Source organism: Nycticebus coucang, chromosome 13 (genome assembly GCF_027406575.1).
Source record: "Nycticebus coucang isolate mNycCou1 chromosome 13, mNycCou1.pri, whole genome shotgun sequence".
Taxonomy (NCBI): domain Eukaryota; kingdom Metazoa; phylum Chordata; class Mammalia; order Primates; family Lorisidae; genus Nycticebus; species Nycticebus coucang.
Window position 1 is genome coordinate 40,387,212 of NC_069792.1, and position 21,537 is coordinate 40,408,748.

General features: G+C 38.8%; 1 pseudogene; it reads left to right on the forward strand.

Moving 5' to 3' along the window:
- LOC128563712 (serine/threonine-protein kinase Sgk3-like) overlaps positions 1-21,537 on the forward strand; it is a 34,127-nt pseudogene that overhangs the window by 9,215 nt on the left and 3,375 nt on the right.

Sequence of the window (21,537 nt, forward strand, 5' to 3'; positions counted from 1 at the left end):
GAAAATGTACGATAAGCTAGCTCGCATGAACCTTTGAATTGACATCAGAAACTTAATGTGAAGTGTCTATGAGTAACAATTATTTATCTTGAAAAGTATTTTCTCTTTTTCTTTCTTTCTTTTTTTTTTTTTTTGTAGAGACACAGTCTCACTGTACCGCCCTCGGATAAAGTGCCGTGGCGTCACGCAGCTCACAGCAAGCTCTAACTCTTGGACTTGCGCGATTCTCTTGCCTCAGCCTCCCGAGCAGCTGGGACTACAGGCGCCTGCCACAACGCCCGGCTATTTTTCTGTTGCAGTTTGGCCAGGGCTGGGTTTGAACCCGCCACCCTCGGCATATGGGGCCGGCGCCCTGCTCACTGAGCCACAGGCGCTGCCTGCAAAGTATTTTTTCTTTATTTCTCTCTAATCATAGCTCTTGGATATATTTGTAACTATTTCTATTTTGGTTTATACATGAAACATTTTTGTGTGTGTATATTCATTTTATACTTATTCTTTTTTTCCTTTTAAAAAATATTTTTGAAGAGTACAAGTTGAATTCCATTATATGTATATACTGTACAGTGGTGAAGTCTGGGTTTTAGTGCACCCATCACCCGAATAGTAAATTGTACCCCATCGGTAATTTATCTTTTTTTTTCTGATTTTTTTTTTTATTATTATTGTTGGGGATTCATAGAGGGTACAATAAGCCAGGTTACACTGATTGCATTTGTTAGGTAAAGTCCCTCTTTCAATCATGTCTTGCCTCCAGAAGGTGTGGCACACACCAGGGCCCCACCCCCTCCCTCCTTCCCTCTCTCTGCTTTTCCTTACCCCCCATGACCTTAATTGTCGTTAATTGTCCTCATCAAAATTGAGCACATAGGATTCATGCTTCTCCATTCTTGTGATGCTTTACTAAGAATAATGTCTTCCACTTCCATCCAGGTTAATACGAAGGATGTAAACTCTATATATTTTTTAAAAAGCTGAATAGTATTCCATGGTATACATATACCACCGCTTGTTAATCCATTCCTGGGTTGGTGGGCATTTAGGCTGTTTCCCCATTTTGGCGATTGTAAATTGAGCTGCAATAATCAATCTAGTACAAGTGTCCTTATGATAAAAGGATTTTTCTCCTTCTGTGTAGATGCCCAGTTATGGGATTGCAGGATCAAATGGGAGGTCTAGCTTGAGTGCTTTGAGGTTTCTCCATACTTCCTTCCAGAAATGTTGTACTAGTTTGCAGTCCCACCAGCAGTGTAAAAGTGTTCCCTTCTGTCCACATCCACGCCAGCATCTGCAGTTTTGAGATTTTGTGATGTGGGCCATTCTCGCTGGGTTAGATGGTATCTCAGGGTTGTTTTGATTTGCATTTCTCTAATATATAGAGATGATGAACATTTTTTCACATGTTTGTTAGCCATTCGTCTATCTTCTTTAGAAAAGGTTCGATTCATGTCTCTTTCGTGTGGATTAACTTGAGTTCTCTATAGATCCTAGTTATCAAGCTTTTGTGTGATTCAAAATATGCAAATATCTTTTCCCATTGTGTAGGTTGTCCATTTGCTTCGGTTGTTGTCTCCTTAGCTGTACAGAAGCTTTTCAGTTTAATGAAGTCTCATTTGTTTATTTTTGTTGTTGCAATTGCCATGGCAGTCTTCTTCATGAAGTCTTTCCCCAGGCCAATATCTTCCAGTGTTTTTCCTATGCTTTCTTTGAGGATTTTTATTGTTTCATGCCTCAAATTTAAATCCTTTATCCATCTTGAATCAATTTTTGTGAGTGGGGAAAGGTGTTGGTCCAGTTTCAGTCTTTTACATGTGGATATCCAGTTCTCCCAACACCATTTATTGAATAGGGAATCTTTCTCCTAAGGTATGTTCTTGTTTGGTTTATGGAAGATTAGGTGGTTGTAAGATGTTAGTTTCATTGCCTCGTTTTCTATTCGATTCCAAGTGTCTATGTCTCTGTTTTTGTGCCAGTACCATGCTGTCTTGACCACTATGGCTTTGTAGGACAGCCTAAAAACTGGTATGCTGATGCCTCCAGCTTTATTTTTATTACTAAGAACTGCCTTAGCTATACGGTGTTTTTTCTGGTTCCATACAAAATGCAGAATCCTTTTTTCCAAATCTTGAAAGTACTATATTGGTATTTTGATAGGAATGGCATTGAATAGGTAGATTGCTTTGGGAAGTATAGACATTTTAACAATGTTGATTCTTCCCATCCATGAGCATGGTGTGTTCTGCCATTTGTTAATATCCTCTGCTCTTTCCTTTCTGAGGATTTCATAATTTTCTTTATAGAGGTCCTTCACCTCCTTCGTTAGGTATATTCCTAGGTATTTCATTTTCTTTGAAACTATGTGTCCTTAATTAGCTTCTCATCTTGACTGTTATTGGTGTATACAAAGGCTACTGACTTGTGGACATTATCCTGACAATATCCAAACTTGTGGACAATATCCTGAAACATTACTGTATTTTTTGATGACTTCTAGGAGTCTTGTAGTTGAGTCTTTGGGATTCTCTAAGTATAAGATCATGTCAGCAAAGAGGGAGAGTTTGACCTCCTCTGCTCCCATTTGGATTCCCTTTATTTCCTTGTCTTGCCTAATTGTATTGGCTAGAACTTCCAGCACTATGTTGAATAGTAAAGGTGACAGAGGGCAACCTTGTCTGGTTCCAGTTCTAAGAGGAAAAGCTTTCAGTTTTACTCCATTCAGTAAAATATTAGCTGTTTGTTTGTCATAGATAGCTTCAATCAGTTTTAGAAATGTGCCACCTATGCCTATACTCTTCAGTGTTCTAATTAGAAAAGGATGCTGGATTTTATCAAATGCTTTTTCTGCATCTATTGAGAGGATCATATGATCTTTATTTTTGCCTCTGTAAATATGGTGGTTAACGTTTATGGACTTGCATATGTTAAACCAGCCTTTCATCCCTGGGATGAAGCCTACTTGATCATGATGTATGACTTTTTTGATGATAAGCTGTAATCTATTGGGTAGGATATTGTTGAGAATTTTTGCATCTATATTCATGAGTGAGATTGGTCTGAAATTCTTCTTTAGGTTGGGTCTTTTCCTGGTTTTGGTATCAGGGTGATGTTTGCTTCATAGAATGTTTTGGGGAAGATTCTTTCTTCCTCAGTTTTTTGGAATAATTTCTGCAGTTCAGGAATCAGCTCTTCCTTGAAGGTTTGATAGAATTCTGGTGTGAAGCCATCTGGCCCAGGGCATTTTTTGGTTGGAAGCTTTTTTATTGTTTCTTTAATCTCAGTGCTTGAAATTGGTCTGTTCAGGAGCTTTATTTCTTCAAGGCTAAGTCTAGAGAGAGGGTGTGATTCCAAATATTGATCCATTTCCTTCACATTGTCAAATTTCTGGGCATAGAGTTTCAGGTAGTATTCAGAGTTGATCTCTTTTATCTCTGTGGAATCAGTTGTTATTTCCCCTTTATCATTTCTGATTGAGGTTACTAGAGATTTTACTTTTCTGTTTCTCATTAGTCTGGCCAGTGGTTTATTTTATTTATTTTTTCAAAAAACCAACTCCTTGTTTCACTAATTTTCTGTGTTTTTTTTTTTTTTTTCTTTTGGTAGTTTTTGGCCGAGGCTGTTTTTGAACCCACCACCTCCGGCATATTGGGCCGGCGCCATACCCCTTTGAGCCGCAGGCACCGCCCTTAGTTTCTGAATGATTCTTTTGTTTTCAATTTCATTGATCTCTGATTTGTTTTTGGATATTTCTTTTCTTCTACTGAGTTTAGGCTTAGATTGTTCTTCTTTTTCCAATTCTATAAAATGACTTGTGAGTTTGTTGATGCGCTCTCTTTCTGTTTTTCGAATGTAGGCATCTAAAGCGATAAAGTTTCGTCTCAAAACTGATTTTGCGGTATCCCACAGGTTTTGGTAGCTTGTGTCTTCATTGTTGTTATGCTCAAGGAAGTTAATGATTTCCTGTTTTATTTCTTCCTGCACCCATCTGTTATTCAACAGAAGACTGTTTAATTGCCATGCGGTTGTGTGGGGTCGAACATTTTTGTTAGAGTTGAGTTCCACCTTTAGTGCCTTATGGTCTGAGAAGATACAAGGTAAAATTTCAATTCTTTTTATTCTGTTGATAATTGTTTTGTGTCCCAGGATATGATCAATTTTGAAGAATGTTCCGTGGGGTGATGAGAAGAATGTATATTCTTTATTTTTGAGATGAAGTGTCTATCAAGCACAGTTGTTCTAGGGTCTCATTTAAATCTCTTATATCTTTGTTTAATTTCTGTTTAGAGGATCTGTCCAGCTCTGTAAGGGGAGTGTTAAAGTCCCCTTTTATTATGGTATTATTGGATATCATATTGCTCAGACTGAGTAAGGGCTGTTTCAAGAATCTGGGAGCATTTAAATTAGGTGCATAAATGTTTAGAATTGAAACATCTTCTTGTTGTATTTTTCCCTTGACCAATATAAAGTGACTATCTTTGTCTTTTTTGACTTTATTTGCTTTAAATCCACATGTATCTGATAATAAGATTTTAACTCTTCTTTTCTTCTGAATTCCATTTGACTGAAAAATTGTCTTCCAACCCTTGACTCAGAGTTTAATTTGTCTTTTGAAGCCAGGTGTGTTTCTTGCAGACAACAGCAAATGGATGGCTTGTGTTTTTTAATCCAGTCAGCCAATCTGTGTCTCTTCAGTGGGGAATTCAAGCCATTCACATTTATTGAGATAATTGATAATTGTGGAAGTATTCTATTCATCTTATTTTGTGAGAGTCCATTGCTTATTTTTATCTTTTGCATCAGTGAGGAGGTTAGGTTCTGTCCTTTAATTTCTGAGTTCTTACTTAGCTGCTGATCCATTGTGATGGTGAGTGAGTAGAACAGGTTGAAGTATTTTCTGTAGAGCTGGTCTTGTTGTGGCGAATTTGCTCAATGTTTGTATATCCGTAAATGATTTGATTTCTCCGTCAATTTTAAAGCTTAGCTTAGCAGTGTACAAAATTATGGGCTGGAAATTGTTCCGTTTAAGTAGATTAAAGGTAGATGACCATTGCCTTCTTGCTTGGAAAGTTTCATTAGAGAAGTCTGCAGTCACTCTGATGGATTTGCCCCTATAGGTCAACTGGCGCTTTTTCCTCACAGCTTGTACAATCTTTCCTTTTGTCTTGACTTTGGACAGGTTCATCAATGTATGTGTCTTGCAGAAGGTCGGTTAGAGTTGAGGTGACCTGGGGTCTTATATCTCTCTGAAAGCACTGTGTCCGAATCTTTGGTGATAATTGGGAAATTTTCTTTTATAATATTCTCTAGTATGGCTTCCATTCCTCTGGGGCATTCTTCTTCCCCTTCTGGGATTCCTATAACTCGTATGTTGGAACGCTTCATGTAGTGCCATAATTCTGACAGAGAACGTTCTGCTTTCTCTCTCTTCTTTTCTGCCTCTTTTACTATCTGAGTTATCTCAAGAACTTTTTCCTCTACCTCTGAAATTCTGTCTTCTGTATGGTCTAACCTGTTGTTGATACTTTGCATTGCACCTTTAAGTTTTCTAATTGACTGCTTCAGTTCCTTCAGCTCCATTATATCCTTTCTATATTCTTCATATAGTTCATCACTTATTTGATTCTTTTTTTGGATTTCCTTTTGGTTATTTTATACTTTATTAGCAGTTTCCTTCATTGTTTCCATCATTTCCTTCATTGTTTTCATCATGTGTTTTCCAAATTCCCTTTCTGTCATTCCTAACATTTCTTTAAAGGTGGAATCCTCCAGTAGCTACCTCATGGTCCCTTGGAGGGGTTGTTCTGGACTGGTTCTTCATGTTGCCAGTTTTCTGCTGATTCTTCCTCATGAGTGATTTCTTTTCTCTGTTTCCTTGCCCTAATTTTCCTTTCACTTCCTCTTGCTCGTTAAGTTCCCATGCCTGTGGACTAACGTTTTGATGAGTCCTTTTGGTACAGGACCAGAAGAATGAGAAGGTTGAAGAGCAAGAAGGGATAAAAGAAAGAACAAAAAGAAAATAGAGAAAGGAGAGAGTGTGGATAAAAGGGAATATTGACAAAAAGAAGAGAGGCACAGAAAGAGGGAGACAGAGCAATATAGGTGTACAGTAGGATACTTTGACACAGCCTTAAAAAAAAACCAACCTCTGGGGGTACCCGGTTGGGTGGTTCCCTTGAGGTCAGCAGCTCTTTGCTAAACTGATCAGACATAGTACCCCACCTATATCAAATTGAGAGTAAAGACAAAAATGCTATAAATCAAACCACAACAAGCAAACAGAAAACTTTACGGGATAAAATTGGGTGAAAAACCAAATAATAGCAGTAGAAACACCAGCAAAAATGAAGTTCTGGTTATTGAAAAAGGCAGCAATGGGAAATTGTATTTAAACTAGAAATATGGAGAATGAAAAGAAAGAAAAAAGAAAAAAATGTCTACGGAAACGGTTCAAATTAAAAAAGAACAACAACAACATCAAAATAAACAAAAAACAAAGAAACAGCAACAACAACAAAAACAACCAAAAACAAAGCAGTATGTGTATCTTGTTGAATATTGTCTGGGCAATAGGTGGTCTTCTAGGGTATGAGATGTTAATTACAATGCTGATACAACTGGAGGCCTCTGCTGATTTCTCAAACCCCCCTTAATCTCTCTTCAGCCCTCTGAAGAGGCACTTTAAACTTCTAAACTTGCTCAACAGAAGCTTTTCCAGGAAAGTGCTTGTCGCTGGGATCACTGCTGAAGTGGCTATGCACTTACCAGTGTGCCAAAACCAGTCTCACTCTGCCCCTGAGGTTTAAGGCTGTAAGGCGACTTAGTACCCGCTTTTAGACTGCTCAGTCGATAGGTTACTAGCTCCCACCCGATCCTTGCTCTGCGACCCTGAGGACGGAGCTTGCCGGGGCAGTTCTCTCACAATACCTCCCTGCGGCCCACACCCAAACACTATTAGCTCCGTCTGGCTCAGCAGCTCAGTCTGGGGCCATAGACAATGCCCAGAATTCTCTGCACTCCTGCTCAAGCTCTCCCCAAGGCAGTTTAACTGAGTGCCAAGTCCAAAAACACCAAAAAAGTTCACAGGTATGGCCTTTCCAGTTTGCAGTCTCACTGCTACTGTACTTAGAGCTCTCGGTGAGATTAGACCCATCGAACACACGTGACCACTTGCCAGTTTTCCACTGTTTTTGTCCTCCTCTTGGGGTCCAGAAGTCTCTTGCTGACTCCCTGTATCCTCAAAGGATTATATCTGATTATAGGCAGATCCCACCAGCCAGAGATGCCTGGAGTCTTATCTCCCCAGATGCATAGTGCCCAGATGGTAGGGAAGCTGTTACTTGGCTGCCATCTTGCTCTCTATCACCCCATAGGTAATTTTTTATCCTTCACGCCCTCCCACCTTTCTCCTTTTCTGAGTCTCCAGTGCTCATTATACTTGAGGTCCCCAACCTTTTTGCCACCAGGGACAAGTTTCATGGAAGACAGTGTTTCCACTTAAGAGGGGAGGGCATGGGGCAGTCAGAAGGTGGAGCTCAGGCACCAATGCTATACGGCCCAGTTCCTAACAGACCATAGACCAGCAAGTACTGGTATGCAGCCCAGGGTCTGGGGACCATAGTATTATACCACTCTGTGTCCTTGTGAGCTACAGTTTATCTCCCACTTATAAGTGAGAACATGCAGCATTTATTTTTCTACTCCTCTGATACTTAGGATAATGGCCTCTATTTCCATCCAAGTTTCTGCAAAAGACATTATTTCATTCTTTCTTACCAGTCAGTTGTACTTCATGGTGTATGTATGTGTGTGTGTCACATGTATATCCCATTTTCTTTACCCACTCATCAATTCACGGGCATTTAAGTTGATTCTTCCCCCCCCCCACAAGATAGGGGCTTTCTGTCTTCTCAGCTAGAGTGCAATGGTGGCATCATCATAGCTCATTGTAACCTTGAATTTCTGGGCTCAAGTGATCCTCCTGTCTCAGCCTCCGGAGAAGCTGGGACTATAGTTATGCACCACTACACGTAAAGACAGGGTCTTGCCCTTGCTCAAGATGGTCTCAAACTCCTGGCCTCAACCAGTCCTCCCACCTCAGCCTCCTAGCGTGGTAGGATCACAGGCACATAGGCCACCTCAGACACATAAGGCCCACCTGAGCCACTACCCCTGGCCTCAAAACCTTTCTTAATTCCTGCAGGTTTTAGAAAGGAAACCATAAGTATTTTTGGTCATCTGAATATAAATGTGACCAGAAATTATTGTATTCTTTTTATATATGTTCCTATTTCTTTGGATCACAAAAAAGGTTATGAGGAAACTATTTCCTTACATGTATTTCACATGGGAAGGGGTAATATATTTTCAAATTTAAAATTCAAGTTCAATATTTTATTATATTTGTGAAATTGTGATTACATTTTTTAGAAATTAAAATGTAAATAGCCATCTAACAATTCACACTTTTCTAAATAATATGTTAGAGAAGAATATAATTCATTCTTTTTTCTTTTCACTGAAAAGAAAAACGTGCATTATAATTGCTACATGAATTTTTTTCCAAGGGAAAACATTATGAATAATGAACTTCTCAAATAAATTAATCTTGGCTTGGCACCCATAGCATAGTGGTTAAAGCACCAGCCACAAGTACCGAGGCTGGAAGTTTTGAATCCGGCCCCGGGCCAGCTAAACAACAATGACAACTGCAACAACAGCAACAACAAAAATAGCCAGGTATTGTGGCAGGCACCTGTAGTCCCAACTACTTGGGAGGCTGAGGCAAGAGAATCGCTTAAGCCCAAGAGTTTGAGATAGCTGTGAGCTGGGATTCCACAGCGCTCATCCAGGGCGACAGCTTGAGACTATCTCAAAAAAAAAAAAAAAAATTAATCTTATGAAAGACTTTCCCCCAGATACCTACTTTACCTATGCAGTATTATAGATTCTACATTTGCTGTCCTTTTAATATTTGTATTAATATTTGTCTCAACTGTTTCACAGTTTCTGAGAAGTGCACTAATCCATGTATTTTGAAGTGTCCCAGTTGGTACTGCCTATGAACCACTGGAGAATATACAACATCCAAACCCTTTTCTAGATAATATGTTTTAAATGTGATAATAACACCTACAATTTGCTAAATTTCTCAATTATTTTTAAATTTTATGTTGAGTTCCTCTAATATTTCATTCTTTTCTACAGTACCTTGCCCCTGAAGTAATCAGAAAACAGCCTTATGATAATACTGTAGATTGGTGGTGCCTTGGTGCTGTTCTGTATGAAATGCTGTATGGATTGGTATGTATTTCTATACTTTTATTGATTATCATTGATTTGGTTCTCTCCTCTCTTCCTTAATAATCTGATGGACACTTAGACAATACTAACTGAATAGTAATAGCCTGGTTAAATCAATCCAAAACCATATTAGGAATATGTAGAGAAAGAAAAACTTTTCATTCTGTTAGGAATTTTATGAATTAATATGATTATTTCTCTGTCATGCAAATCATTCAAGTATTCACATCCCACTAGCATTTTTAGAACTAGACGCCCAGTTGCAATATTAAAATTACCTATGTTTATTCGGTTTACCCTAACATTATTCTAATTTCAAAAAGATGGTAAGGAAAAGACTTTGGTATTTATTAGGATACAGGCCAGGCGTTGTGGCTCATGCCTAGCACTCTGGGTGGCTGAGGTGGAAGAATGGGCTGAAGTGAGGAGTTCCAGACCAGCCTGAGCCAGAGCAAGACCCTGTCTCTACAGGAAATAGAAAAATTATCCAGCTGTGGTGGCTGCCTATAGTCCCAGATGAGGCAAGAACTTAAGAGTTTGAGGTTGCAGTGAGTTATGATGAGGCCACTGCACTCTAGCTGGGACAACAGAGCAAGATCCTCTTGTCTTAAAAAGAAAACAACAACACACATTATTTCAGAAGATAATGTCTCTTCATTTTTGTCTTTTACTTTATTTTTATAGGCTTTTTCTACCACTGGAGAGTACCTTGTATTTTCTTTCCTGAAAACACCATGTCCTAAAGATTTTATTCAAAAAAAGTGATGTTTAGTATGTTGTCAGTTTCATTGGTTTTTATTAGTTCAAGACACATAAAGCCAGCCAGAGCTCAGATAAACATGAGTAAGTTTGTTTTACTACATTGAGTTAATATTGTTCCAACCCAGAGCCAATGATTTATGCATCTTTTTTTCTTTGTTTTTTTTTTTTTTCGATTTATGCATCTTATACAGTTAGCTTACATAGCTTTATAGAGTAAATATATGGTTTTCTTCAGGCTTTTGGAAATATTTGGAGTAGTTTCCAGACTTCCATTGTGGTCCTGGAAGTGTTCAGCAGCCTCATGCTGGCAACTATGTGCTAATCCCTAAAGCTGCTACCACCACCTGAGACCTGAGTTAGAGTGTGTAGTTTGCTTTTTCCTGAAAATTGTGGAGATTTCAGTAAAATTCAGCACATGAAGAAAAGAATTTTATATCTTGCTTTCTTCAAGCACAGTTATTTACCATCTTGATATTTCAGAATCCTTTGAATCTCTTTAGAGAAAATATGAAATATCATTGTATATAAAATGCACTTGATTCAAAAGGGAACATTTAAAACATACTTAAAGTGGTGCATCTTACAAGGGTATATGTAAAACTTGGTAAATGGTCTATAAAGCTAGTGAATGATGCCCCATGATCATATCAATGTACACAGCTATGATTTAATAAAATAAAAAAATAGAAAAATACTTAATAAGACTTTTATTGATGCTTTAAAAATAGTTATATTTTAAAATACAAAAGTTTTTTCTTTCCTATAAAAAAAAAGAAAGTTGATAAACCTATAAAACTCTCTTAACTTTAAAACTTATTTTTACTTTAAACTTTTTAATTCGATGGTTAACCGGCTAATGGTCATGTTGAAGGTATACTCCAGGTCTTTAGTCTCTGATACTACATTTTTATCCTGACATACATCTATAAAGCTGTCACTATCATAAATACTTAGGCAGGAGCATTCAGCTCTCTATCTCTACTGGAAATCTTTTTGTTTTAGTGAGTTTATTCCCAAGTCTCAGATTATTTAATCTATCTTGAATCTCTGTTTCCAGTGGTTCTATCATTTGCCTATAATGAGGTTGGTAGTTTTCTCTAAAACAGGTCTACAGGATGCTATTGAACGAATTAGCCGTAAGCTTGGTGATGTGCTGGGTTTTAGAATCTCCTCGCATTGGGAGATGCAGATCTGCACACTGCAGATCTCTACACAATTCTAAAGGCCCAGGCATTTCTGCAAATGTCCACCTCTGGACAATCCTCCCTTCAGATCAAAGCCAAATCCAACTTTTATAACCCCATTTTGGCATAATTCAATTACCTCTAAGTTTATTTTACTTTTTTTTTTTCAGCCTCCTTTCTATTGCCGAGATGTTGCTGAAATGTATGACAACATCCTTCACAAACCCCTAAATTTGAGGCCAGGGGTGAGCCTCACAGCCTAGTCCATTCTGCAGGAACTCCTAGAAAAAGAGAGGCAAATCGACTCGGTGCCAAAGAAGATTTTGTATGTAACATGTTTCCCAGTTCCAGCTTTATTTAAGCTTATTTAAAATTTGGAGATACCTCTTTATTTTATGTAGTATTAATGGAATGAACATAACTATTGGAGAATAGCACCATGGGATAAAAGCATACTTATCCCCACAGTTTTTTACCTGTGTTTATATAAAACTATACAGTACTTAAAACAGGCTTACTTACATTCTTTCATTTGATCCTTACAATTTGATCCTCTCCTCATCCTCCACATCCAGCTGTCATACCCTATTATTTAATTTTATTTTTTATTTGAAGCTCTCCTCCTCCCTTCTTTCAAAAAAATGCTATGTGGTGTTATGTTTTTAACTACCTAAAGTATGGGTTTTAGGTTTTTTTTGGTGTCTTTATTGCTAAATAACATTAGCATTACCATAAAATAATAAAAAAGTAAGCTTTTTTGGGGGGTTGGGGGCTACCTAACCTTTTAAATCATTTTCTTTAACAAGAATTTAAGGCGCCTCCTATCTGCCTGAGGCAGGAGGTTCAATGGTTCAAAAGGTTCAATGCCTTTTGCCTTGAACTAACATCAAATGACCTTTTTTTTTTTTTTATTGGTGGCACTACCCACTCCAGCTGGTATCTCTCTCAACAATTTTCTATCTATTGTTTCAGTCAGTCTTGCTAATATTTCACACTTCCTTGTCCCTTGGTCCTTTTTTTGAAATCACTGGCAGAAATTGCAATCGTGGATGAATCCAGCTGTCATCTCCTAGGCTGCTGGACAGTGCGGAATGAAATAACATAGCTGGGCATTTTCAAAGTGCTGTGGCATTATAGTCATGAACCTCCTCTGTGCTCTAGCACTGTCTGGTAATGCTCCTATGTTTCTGTAGTTAGCTTCCTCCCCTACTCTCTCTACTATATCATGCCTTCTCTCCAGACTTCTAGATTCCTTTTATGCCTCTTCTACACGTTTAGCAGATTATCTTGCCTTCCGTTTCACATGGAAAATAGAACCATCAGAGCAGAACTAACCCAGCCACCTGCTAACAAATTTGAAGTCCTATTTACACCTGCAGAGACCTGTCATTTTCTTCTTCCTACTATAGTCGAAAAGGTCTGTTTCTGCATGTACACTGAATCCTGTCCCCTTGCAAGGAACCCACATCATGCCATTTTTTGCTGCTCAGATAACTGCTCCCTTTTGTTCTGATTCTTTTCGATCAATAATTAAACTTTATCAAATCTATTGCTTCATAAAACACGAAAAAAACCTTCAACTCTACCATCCTGCAAGACACTGCTCTGCTTCCCCTCTTAGCCAAACTTACTGAACATTTTCTGGATTCACTACTTCTTTACCATGCTTTCATTTTTCAGTCTATTCCAGAATAGCCAGTAGAGTTGCTAACTACATCTGTTCCTCTGCTCACACTCTCAGCAGCATTTAAATGCAAACCAGCATTTCCTGGTTTTCTACAAAAGCATACATCTCATCTCATGCTTTTCTGTATTTTGGGCCCACTTTCGCTATCTCTTATATAAGCTCCTCTTCTTCAACCTATTAGTGTAGCAGTTCCTTGTTGTCCTAAACCCTCTTTTCTTCTAAGCTGTCTTCCTAGACAGTCTCATCTGGTCTCCTGATTGTGGTTCTCTATCTGTCTTTATCTCTCACAGTTATATCATGAGTCCAGAGCTCTCTTTTGCACTTACACAAAATTTGCCTGCCTAGCACCACCACTTGGATTTCTTGAGAGAACCTTAAACATGACATGTTCAAAATTGAGGCAGTGTCCTCCTGTGCTTCCTTGTAGTTTTGTTTTCTTTTGTTTGTTTGAGACAGAGTCTTACTTTGTTGCCCTTGGTAGAGTGCTGTGGCATCACAGCTCACAGCAAACTCTAACTCTTGGGCTTAAGCAATTCTCTTGCCTCAGCCTCCCAAGTAGCTGGGACTACAGGCACCCACCACAACACCCGGCTGTTTTTTTTGTTGTTGTTGTTGTTGTAGTTGTTGTTTAAGCAGGCCCCAGCTGGGTTTGAACCTGCCAGCCCTGGTGTATGTGGCCAGTGCCCTAACCCACTGAGCTATGGGTGCTGAGCCTGCTTCCTTTCATGTTAAAGGACATCACTGTCCATATGGTAATTCAGATCAGAAATACGAGGGGCATCCTTGACTCCTCTCTTTGTCACACTTCCATGCTCAACAAATGGCTGGATCCTATTGCATTTGCTTCCTAAATCTTTCCCATATCTCCACATTTCTTCCTAGCCCTGCTGCTACTATCTTTTCCTGCCATTTGTTGTCTTCAGTTTGGCCACACAATAGCTATTTGTCCTTTACCTGGTCTTGATTCTCCAATCTATTTCCCCCTATAGCCAGAGTAGTCTTTAAAGAAAAACAGGTGTGACATTTAGAAGACTAAAACTTCTTAATGGCTTCCTATAACCCTAGAATAAAATCCAAGACTATTAACATAGCCAGGTGTGGTGGCTCACACATGTAATCCTAGCACTTTGGGAGGCTGAAGCAGGTGTATTGCTTGAGCTCAGGAGTTTGAGACCAGCCTGAGCAAGAATAAGACCCCATCTCTACTAACATCATAAAAACTAGCTGGGCATTGTGGTGGGCGCCTATAGTCCCAGCTACTTGGGAGGCTGAGACAAGAGGATCGCTTGAGCACAAGACTTTGAGGTTGCTGTGAGTAAGCTATGACGCCACAGCACTCTATCCAGGGTGACAGAGTGGGACCCCATCTCAAAAAAAAAAAAAGAAAAAAATTCTTTGTCTGGCACAGTGGCTCACACCTGTAATCCTAGCACTCTGGGAGGCTGAGGCAGGCGGATTGTTGAGCTCACAAGTTCAAGACCAGCCTGAACAACAGTGAGACCTCGTCTCTAAAAAATAGCCAGGCCTTTTGGTGGACTACTTAGTCCCAGCTACTCAGGAGGCTGAGGCAAAAGGATCCCTTGAGCCCTAGAGTTTGAAGTTACTGTGATTTGGAACACTATGGCACTCTACCAAGGGTGACAAAATTCTGTCTGAAAAAAAATAAAATTTCTTCATGTAGACCTGATATGATATTAGCCAATTTAGCTTTTGAGCTTCAGAGCTTATGTGACAGTCCTATTCTTCTGGGCTTCAGCCATATCAGACACTTAATTTTCTTGACCAAACCAACCTTTTTGCCACCTCAGGATCTTTCTATTCTGCCTGGAACATTTTTCCCTTATTCTTTTATCTGGCTTATTCTTACTCATGTTTCAGACTTGTGGTGAGATATCACTTAATCTAAGAAGTCTTTTCTAAGCCAACAAATAAGGTTGGATCCTACTTTCTACACTCCTGGGACCTCCTGCAGGAAAAAAAGCTAGAATCACTGTTGCACCAATTTTCAATAGTACCAACCCAGAGTGGAATGGTGTTTTTGGTAGTGGAGCTCATGGTCCTAATTTTACCTCTGCCCCACTGTAGAAAATTTCTCTGCCTCACTTCTTTACCTCTCCTACTCCGGTAATAATAATTCTTTGTTAGTGCTTCATTCTATTCATCGCACTTTTCTTTTTGTGTTTTGAGTTGGCTGTTTTATATAGCTGCTGTTATTTTCACACTTTACCCTGATCCTTAAAACAATCTGTGAAGTATTTAGGACAGATATGTTAACCCCATTTGAGCTCTGAGGAAACTGTGACTGTGAAGAGGCTATAACTTCAAGTAGGTCATTCTAAGTAACGTTCCTTCAGGTCTGTCTTGGTGGTCTTTCTACCACTTTGCCATACAAATTACATCATTTTGCTGCATAAGTAACAAACGTGTGCCTAAAAAGAATTAATAGGGGCCAATATGGAAAGAATTCATAAAATTCTTTACTGAATGCTTAATATGTTCGTCAGCATTAGTCAAAAAAAATGTATCTTTTTTTTAATATTCTAGCTTGAAATTCAGAGTCATCCTTTTTTTGAATCACTCAGCTGGACTGACCTTGTACAAAATAAGATTCCACCACCGTTTAATCCTAATGTGGTAGGTATCCAAATCTTTCTTTTACTAAAATAGTGAAACATAGAACTGTAGTTCACTCTAATTCTGGAAATAGATCTCAAAATCTAACCTCTATAAATGGAATCATTACCTAAGTATCTGTGAAATATGTCATTCAGGTTGTCAAGTATATCTGATAACTTGAAGATGATCAGTCAGATTATAATTAGATTAAGTTGATGAAAGTATCTTCCAGTATAATTGTCAAGTGGGGTGGTGCCTGTAGCTCAAGCGGCTAAGGTGCCAACCACATGCACCAGAGCTGGTGGGTTCGAATCCAGCTCAGGCCTGCCAAACAATGACCACTGCAACCAAAAAATAGCCAGGCGTTGTGGTGGGTGCCTGTAGTCCCAGCTACTTGGGAGGCTAAGGCCAGAGAATCACTTAAGCCCAGGAATTTGAGGTTGCTGTGAGCTGTGACACCATGGCACTCTACCCAGGGCGACAGCTTGAGGCTCTGTCTCAAAAAATAAGAATAATAATAATTGTCAAGTGTTTTTCTGGAGCATATATAAGAAAGGGACAAATTCAGCAAGGAAAAGAAGATGCAAATTAAAGTAACTATTTACAGGGTGGCATCTGTGGCTCAGTTGGTAGGGCACCAGCTCCATATACCGAGTGTGGTGTGTTCGAACCTGGCCCTGGCCAAACTGCAACAAAAAATAGCCAGGCATTGTGGTGAGCGCTTATAGTCCCAGCTACTCTGGAGGCTGAAACAAGAGAATCAACTAAGCCCACGATTTGGAGGTTGCTGTGAGCTGTGATGCCATGGTACTCTACCAAGGGTGCAAAAGTGAGATGTTTCAAAAAAAAGAAAATAATAAAGTAACTATTTGGTATCACTTTTATCCATATTAAATCAATAAACAACACTAATTCATGGTTTTCTACTAGAGTGATAAAAACCTGGTACAAACAAACCATAATGGTAATGTAAATTGTTACATCCTTTTTTGAAAACAATAAGAGAATATAATAAAAGTGTTCATTTTAGCTAGACTTTTTAAACCCTCTGATAGAAACATTTTACCTAAAGATAATTTTTTTAGAGCAAATAGCTGTATCAAAGACATGGTTGCAGGAGTGTCCAACAATTTTTTTTCTCCACCCACACATTGGAAGAATAGGAGTTGTTTTGGGCCACACATTAAATACACAAACACCAACAAAAGCTGATTACAAAAAAAAAGTCTGTACATACTTTTCATGATGTCTGACACCACAAATAAGCAAAAGCAGTCCTCACAAAATCAGCATGCAGGCCACAAATCAGACATCCCTGGACAGAACAGTGTTAGGAAATTTTGGAAATATAGCTAGCAAATATATAATAATAGAATTGGTTTTTATATTTTTATATACATATACATACAAATAAAAATATATAAATATGTGTCAGTAGGCCTATGATGACATTACTAACTATTGATAACTTCCCGTGTATACCATGTACACTCTGTATGTGTTAAAACATATAACTTATTCCAGCTCGGCACCCGTAGCAGAGTGGTTATAACTCCAGCCACATACACTGAAGGTGGCGGATTCAAACCCTGCCTGGGCCAACTAAATAACTGTAACAACAACAAAAAAATAGCTGGGCATTGTGGCAGGTGCCTGTAGTCCCAGCTACTCGAGAGGCTGAGGCAAGAGAATCGCTTATGCCAAAGAGTTTGAAGTTGCTGTGAGCTGTTATGCAATCGCACTCTACTGAGGGTGACATAGTGAAACACTGTCTCAAAAAAAAAAAAAACACAAAAAACAAAAGCATATAACTTACTCCTCAAGCTATAAGCTTACTGCTATTACTATATTATGATACATATTTTATAAATGAGGAAATAGAAACTCAGAGATGTCTCATAGCTGAATGAAAAGTAGCAAAGCCATGATTTTAAATCTGTGCATGATTCCAAAGTTGTCATTCTTTCTGTGCTTTCTTATGTTCTGTTCCTTTTCTTATTGAGTAAATTAGAATAAAAATGAGCAAACATTTAGCAAATCTTCTTGATGAAAATTACAATTTTTGTGACTTATGATTATAACAGTAAAATAGGGTAAAGACTGGAAGAGATATAAACTAAGGTTTTGTTTTTGTTTTTTTGTTGTTGCAGTTTGGCCAGGGCTGGGTTGGAACCTACCACCCTTGGCATATGGGGCCGGCGCCCTACCCACTGAGCCACAGGTGCCACCCCTAAGGTTGGTTTTGTGAAAGAGTCTCACTCTGTCCCCCCTGGGTAGAGTGCTATGACATCATAGCTCACAGCAACCTCAAACTCTTGGGTTTAAGAGATTCTCCTTCCTCAGCCTTCCCAGCAGCTGAAACTGTTAGTGCCTGTCGCAACATCTGGCTAGTTTTTCAGTATTTTGTAGAGACAGGGTCTCACTCTTGCTCAGGCTGGTCTCTAACTCCTGAACTCAAGCAATCCACCTGCCTCAGCCTCCCAGAGTACTAGGATTACAGGCGTGAGTCACCACCGTGCCCCACTTTTTTTTTCTTTTATTTAACATTTTTTGGTGTTGGTGTAAAACTTAGGGAAATTTTTTTTACTATATTAGAACAGAAAAGGGAATCTCTTTAGGAAAGTTTTATTTAGTCTACTCAGGCTTTGTTAAAGGTTAGTTTCTGTACATAGCTCATAGCTTGGCATTAATAGATGTGACATTTTATAACTTTTCCATTATTGTGATACTTCACTAGAAAGAATGTGTTTCAACTCCATCCACAGGTTAATACAAAAGATGTAAAGTCACATCTTTTATTATGGCTGAAGAGTATTCCATGGTATACATATACCACAGTTTGTTAATCTATTCCTGAGTTAATGGTTGTTAAGGTTATTTCCACTTCTTGGTGATTATAAATTCAGCTGCGATAAACAATCTAGTGCAAATGTCTTTATGATAAAATGATTTTTTTTTTCCTCTGTGTAGGTGCCTAGAAATGGGATTGTGGGGTCAAATGGGAGGTCTAATTTGAGTTCTTTGAATATTCTTCATATTTTGTTCCAAAGAGGCTTTATTAGTTCGCAGTCCCACCAGCAGTGAATAAGTGTTCCCTTTTCTCCACAGCTGTGCCAATGTCTGTAACTTTGGGACTTCATGATGTGGGCTAATCCTACTGGGGTCAGGTGATATCTCAAGGTGGTTTTGATTTGCATTTCTCTGATGATTAGGGATGGTGAACATTTTTTCATGTGTTTGTTAGCCATTCCCCTGTCTTCCTCAGAGAAGGTTCTGTTCATGTTTCTGTGATAGATGGGATTGTTGCTCTTTTTTTGTGGAACCTAGGACTTTTAAGAACTGTTGTTTTTTTCTCTTCAGACTGACAGTCTTAGTTGAGTTTAGTTATCCTCAAGTACATCACCAAGCAGTAGAGAGCTAGGGGAGTCCTCTTAAGCAACATTTCACTGGAAATGAAAACAGTGTTGACTTGAGAGTCCCATACCTCAAACTTTGGATCCTTGGTCATCTATGATTATTTAGACATTAAGCCACTCCAAGTTGTTTTTTTGTTTGTTTGTTTGTTTTTGGTGGTGTTTTTTGTGGCTTTGCTGTTGTTTTTTCTTTGAGCAGAGTCTCAAGCTGTGGCCCTGGGTAGAGTGCCATGGCATCACAGTTCACAGCAACCTCCCACTCTTGGGCTCAAGCAATTCTCTTGCCTCAGCCTCCGAAGTAGCTGGGACTACAGGTGCCCACCACAACGCCTGGCTATTTTTTTGTTGCAGTTGTCATTGTTATTTTAGCTGGCCGGGGCCAGGTCAAACTCGCCAGCCTCAGTGTATATGGCCAGTGCCTTACCTACTGAGCTACAGTCACTGCCCTTTTTGTGGCTTTTAAAAAAACAATGCCTTTGGGGTGGCACCTGTGGCTCAAAGGAGTAGAGTGCCGGCCCCATATACTAGAAGTGGTAGGTTCAAACCCAGTCACAGCCAAAAACTGCAAAAAAAAAAAAAAACACTGGTTATGAGGTTTAATTTAGGTAACATTCGTAAAGCACCTGTGAGTCCATTGCACATAGTAGGTATTCAATCAATATTAGTTCTCTTCTCCTCTTCCCTCCATTTGGGAATGTGTCAGTTAAATATTTATTGGTAACTTAGTTAGAAAATACATATGCATAGGACATAGACTCTGTCTTCAGAGTTAAAAAGGTAAAACTAGGAAGAGATAAAGAGTTTAAAAACTCTATTGTGAGCATGTACTTGGCATTTAATATTTTGGTTGAACTGAAATACGTAAAGTAAGGCCAGAAACCATATGCCTCATGATGAGTTATGATTACATTTGTGCAGGAAAAGCAGCTGATAGAGATTGTCTTTGATGCTTACTCATCCTGTGACTAAAATGCATTCATTCAATTTTTAGTCAGGTTGGTGTTCTATATTTTATATAGAATTAGTTACTACGAAAGGGGAGAGTAGGCTTATTGACCATGCTAAGTTTCAACATTTTTATGAAGAGTGTTTCTAGCAGTTAAAAGTTCTTCCAAAATCCAATATATTGCGTAAAGTATTTACTTCAATCATATATTCCTAAGCACTCTTATTATAAGAGGAGTACAATCAGTTTATTTCCCTGTTAACAGTAGGTAACATGCATTATGAATTCTTTTTGTTAATCCACAGAATTGAATTTATACTTCTAAATATTTAATTCATCCTTCTAGCAATGGTGGTTTAATTTTATTCTCTCAGCAGCTGATAGAAACTATAAAAGAGAGGGGCTAATAGCAGGGGTCTTAAAATTGACTAACACAAACAATGTGGGTATAGTACTATATTGGGTATATGTGGGTATAGTACTATATTGCAAACTCTTTTTGCTATAAAACTCATCAACAAGTTGTATGTATGTATGTATTCATTTAGTTTTGAGGCAGAGTCTCACTTTGTTGCCCAGGCTAGAGTACAGCTCAGTGTCATCACAGCTCAGTGCAACCTCAAAACTCCTGGTCTATAGCACTCTTCTGTCTCAGCCTCCCAACTATCTGGGACTACAGGATGTACCACTCACTCCAAGTTAATTTTTTTTTTTTTTTTTTTGAGACAGAGTCTTACTATGTCGGCCTCCATAGAGTGCTATGGCGTCACAGCTCACAGCAACCTCAAACTCTTAGGTTTAAATGATTCTCTTGCCTCAGCCTCCCAAGTAGCTGGGACTACAGGCACCCACCACAATGCTTGGCTATTTTTTTGTTGCAGTTGTCATTGTTGTTTAGCAGGCCTGGGCCAAGTTCAAACCCACCAGCCCTGGCACCCTAACCACTGAACTATGGGTGTTGAGCCAGTTAGTTTGTTTTTAATTTTTGTGGAGAAAAGAACTTCATATGTTACTCAGGCTTGTCTTTATCTCCTGGCCTCAAGTGATCTTCTGGCCTGGGCCTCTCAAGATGCTAAGATTATAGGTCTGAGGCAAGCCTTTTTATTTTTATTAGAGGGAAGGTCTCCCTGTTGCCCTCATGCCAACCTTCTGCCTCAGGCTCCCAAAATGCTAGGATTATAGATGTGAGCCATTGCACCTGGTCCCAACAAGCACTTTGTGATATCTGAAATTTTTTTTTCTCAATATACCTTTTGAGAACAACCAAAACAAAGTAAGTCCCTGTATAGTAACCCATGTTTGGACAGGAACATAAAGTGCCTTTAAAATCCTCTTTATATGTACACTCATTCTAGTCCAAACTATAGAAATCTCCTATGGAAGCCGCCCCTAATATTCCACTGTGTTGGGCACATCTGGGTTGCGATCCTTGCCTCTACTTTAATCCTCAGAATAACTGACTTTATTACTGCTTTCATCTTGGCAGCCTCTGGAGTGCAGCTCCCTCGGGTTTTTGGCTTCCTTTTTGAAATATTGAGTGTTCTGCATAGCTACTAGTTTACAGTTCCATGGCCTCAGGCCCTACTTTAGGAATTTCTGCTTTCTACATATAAAAGTCTACTATGAACTTAG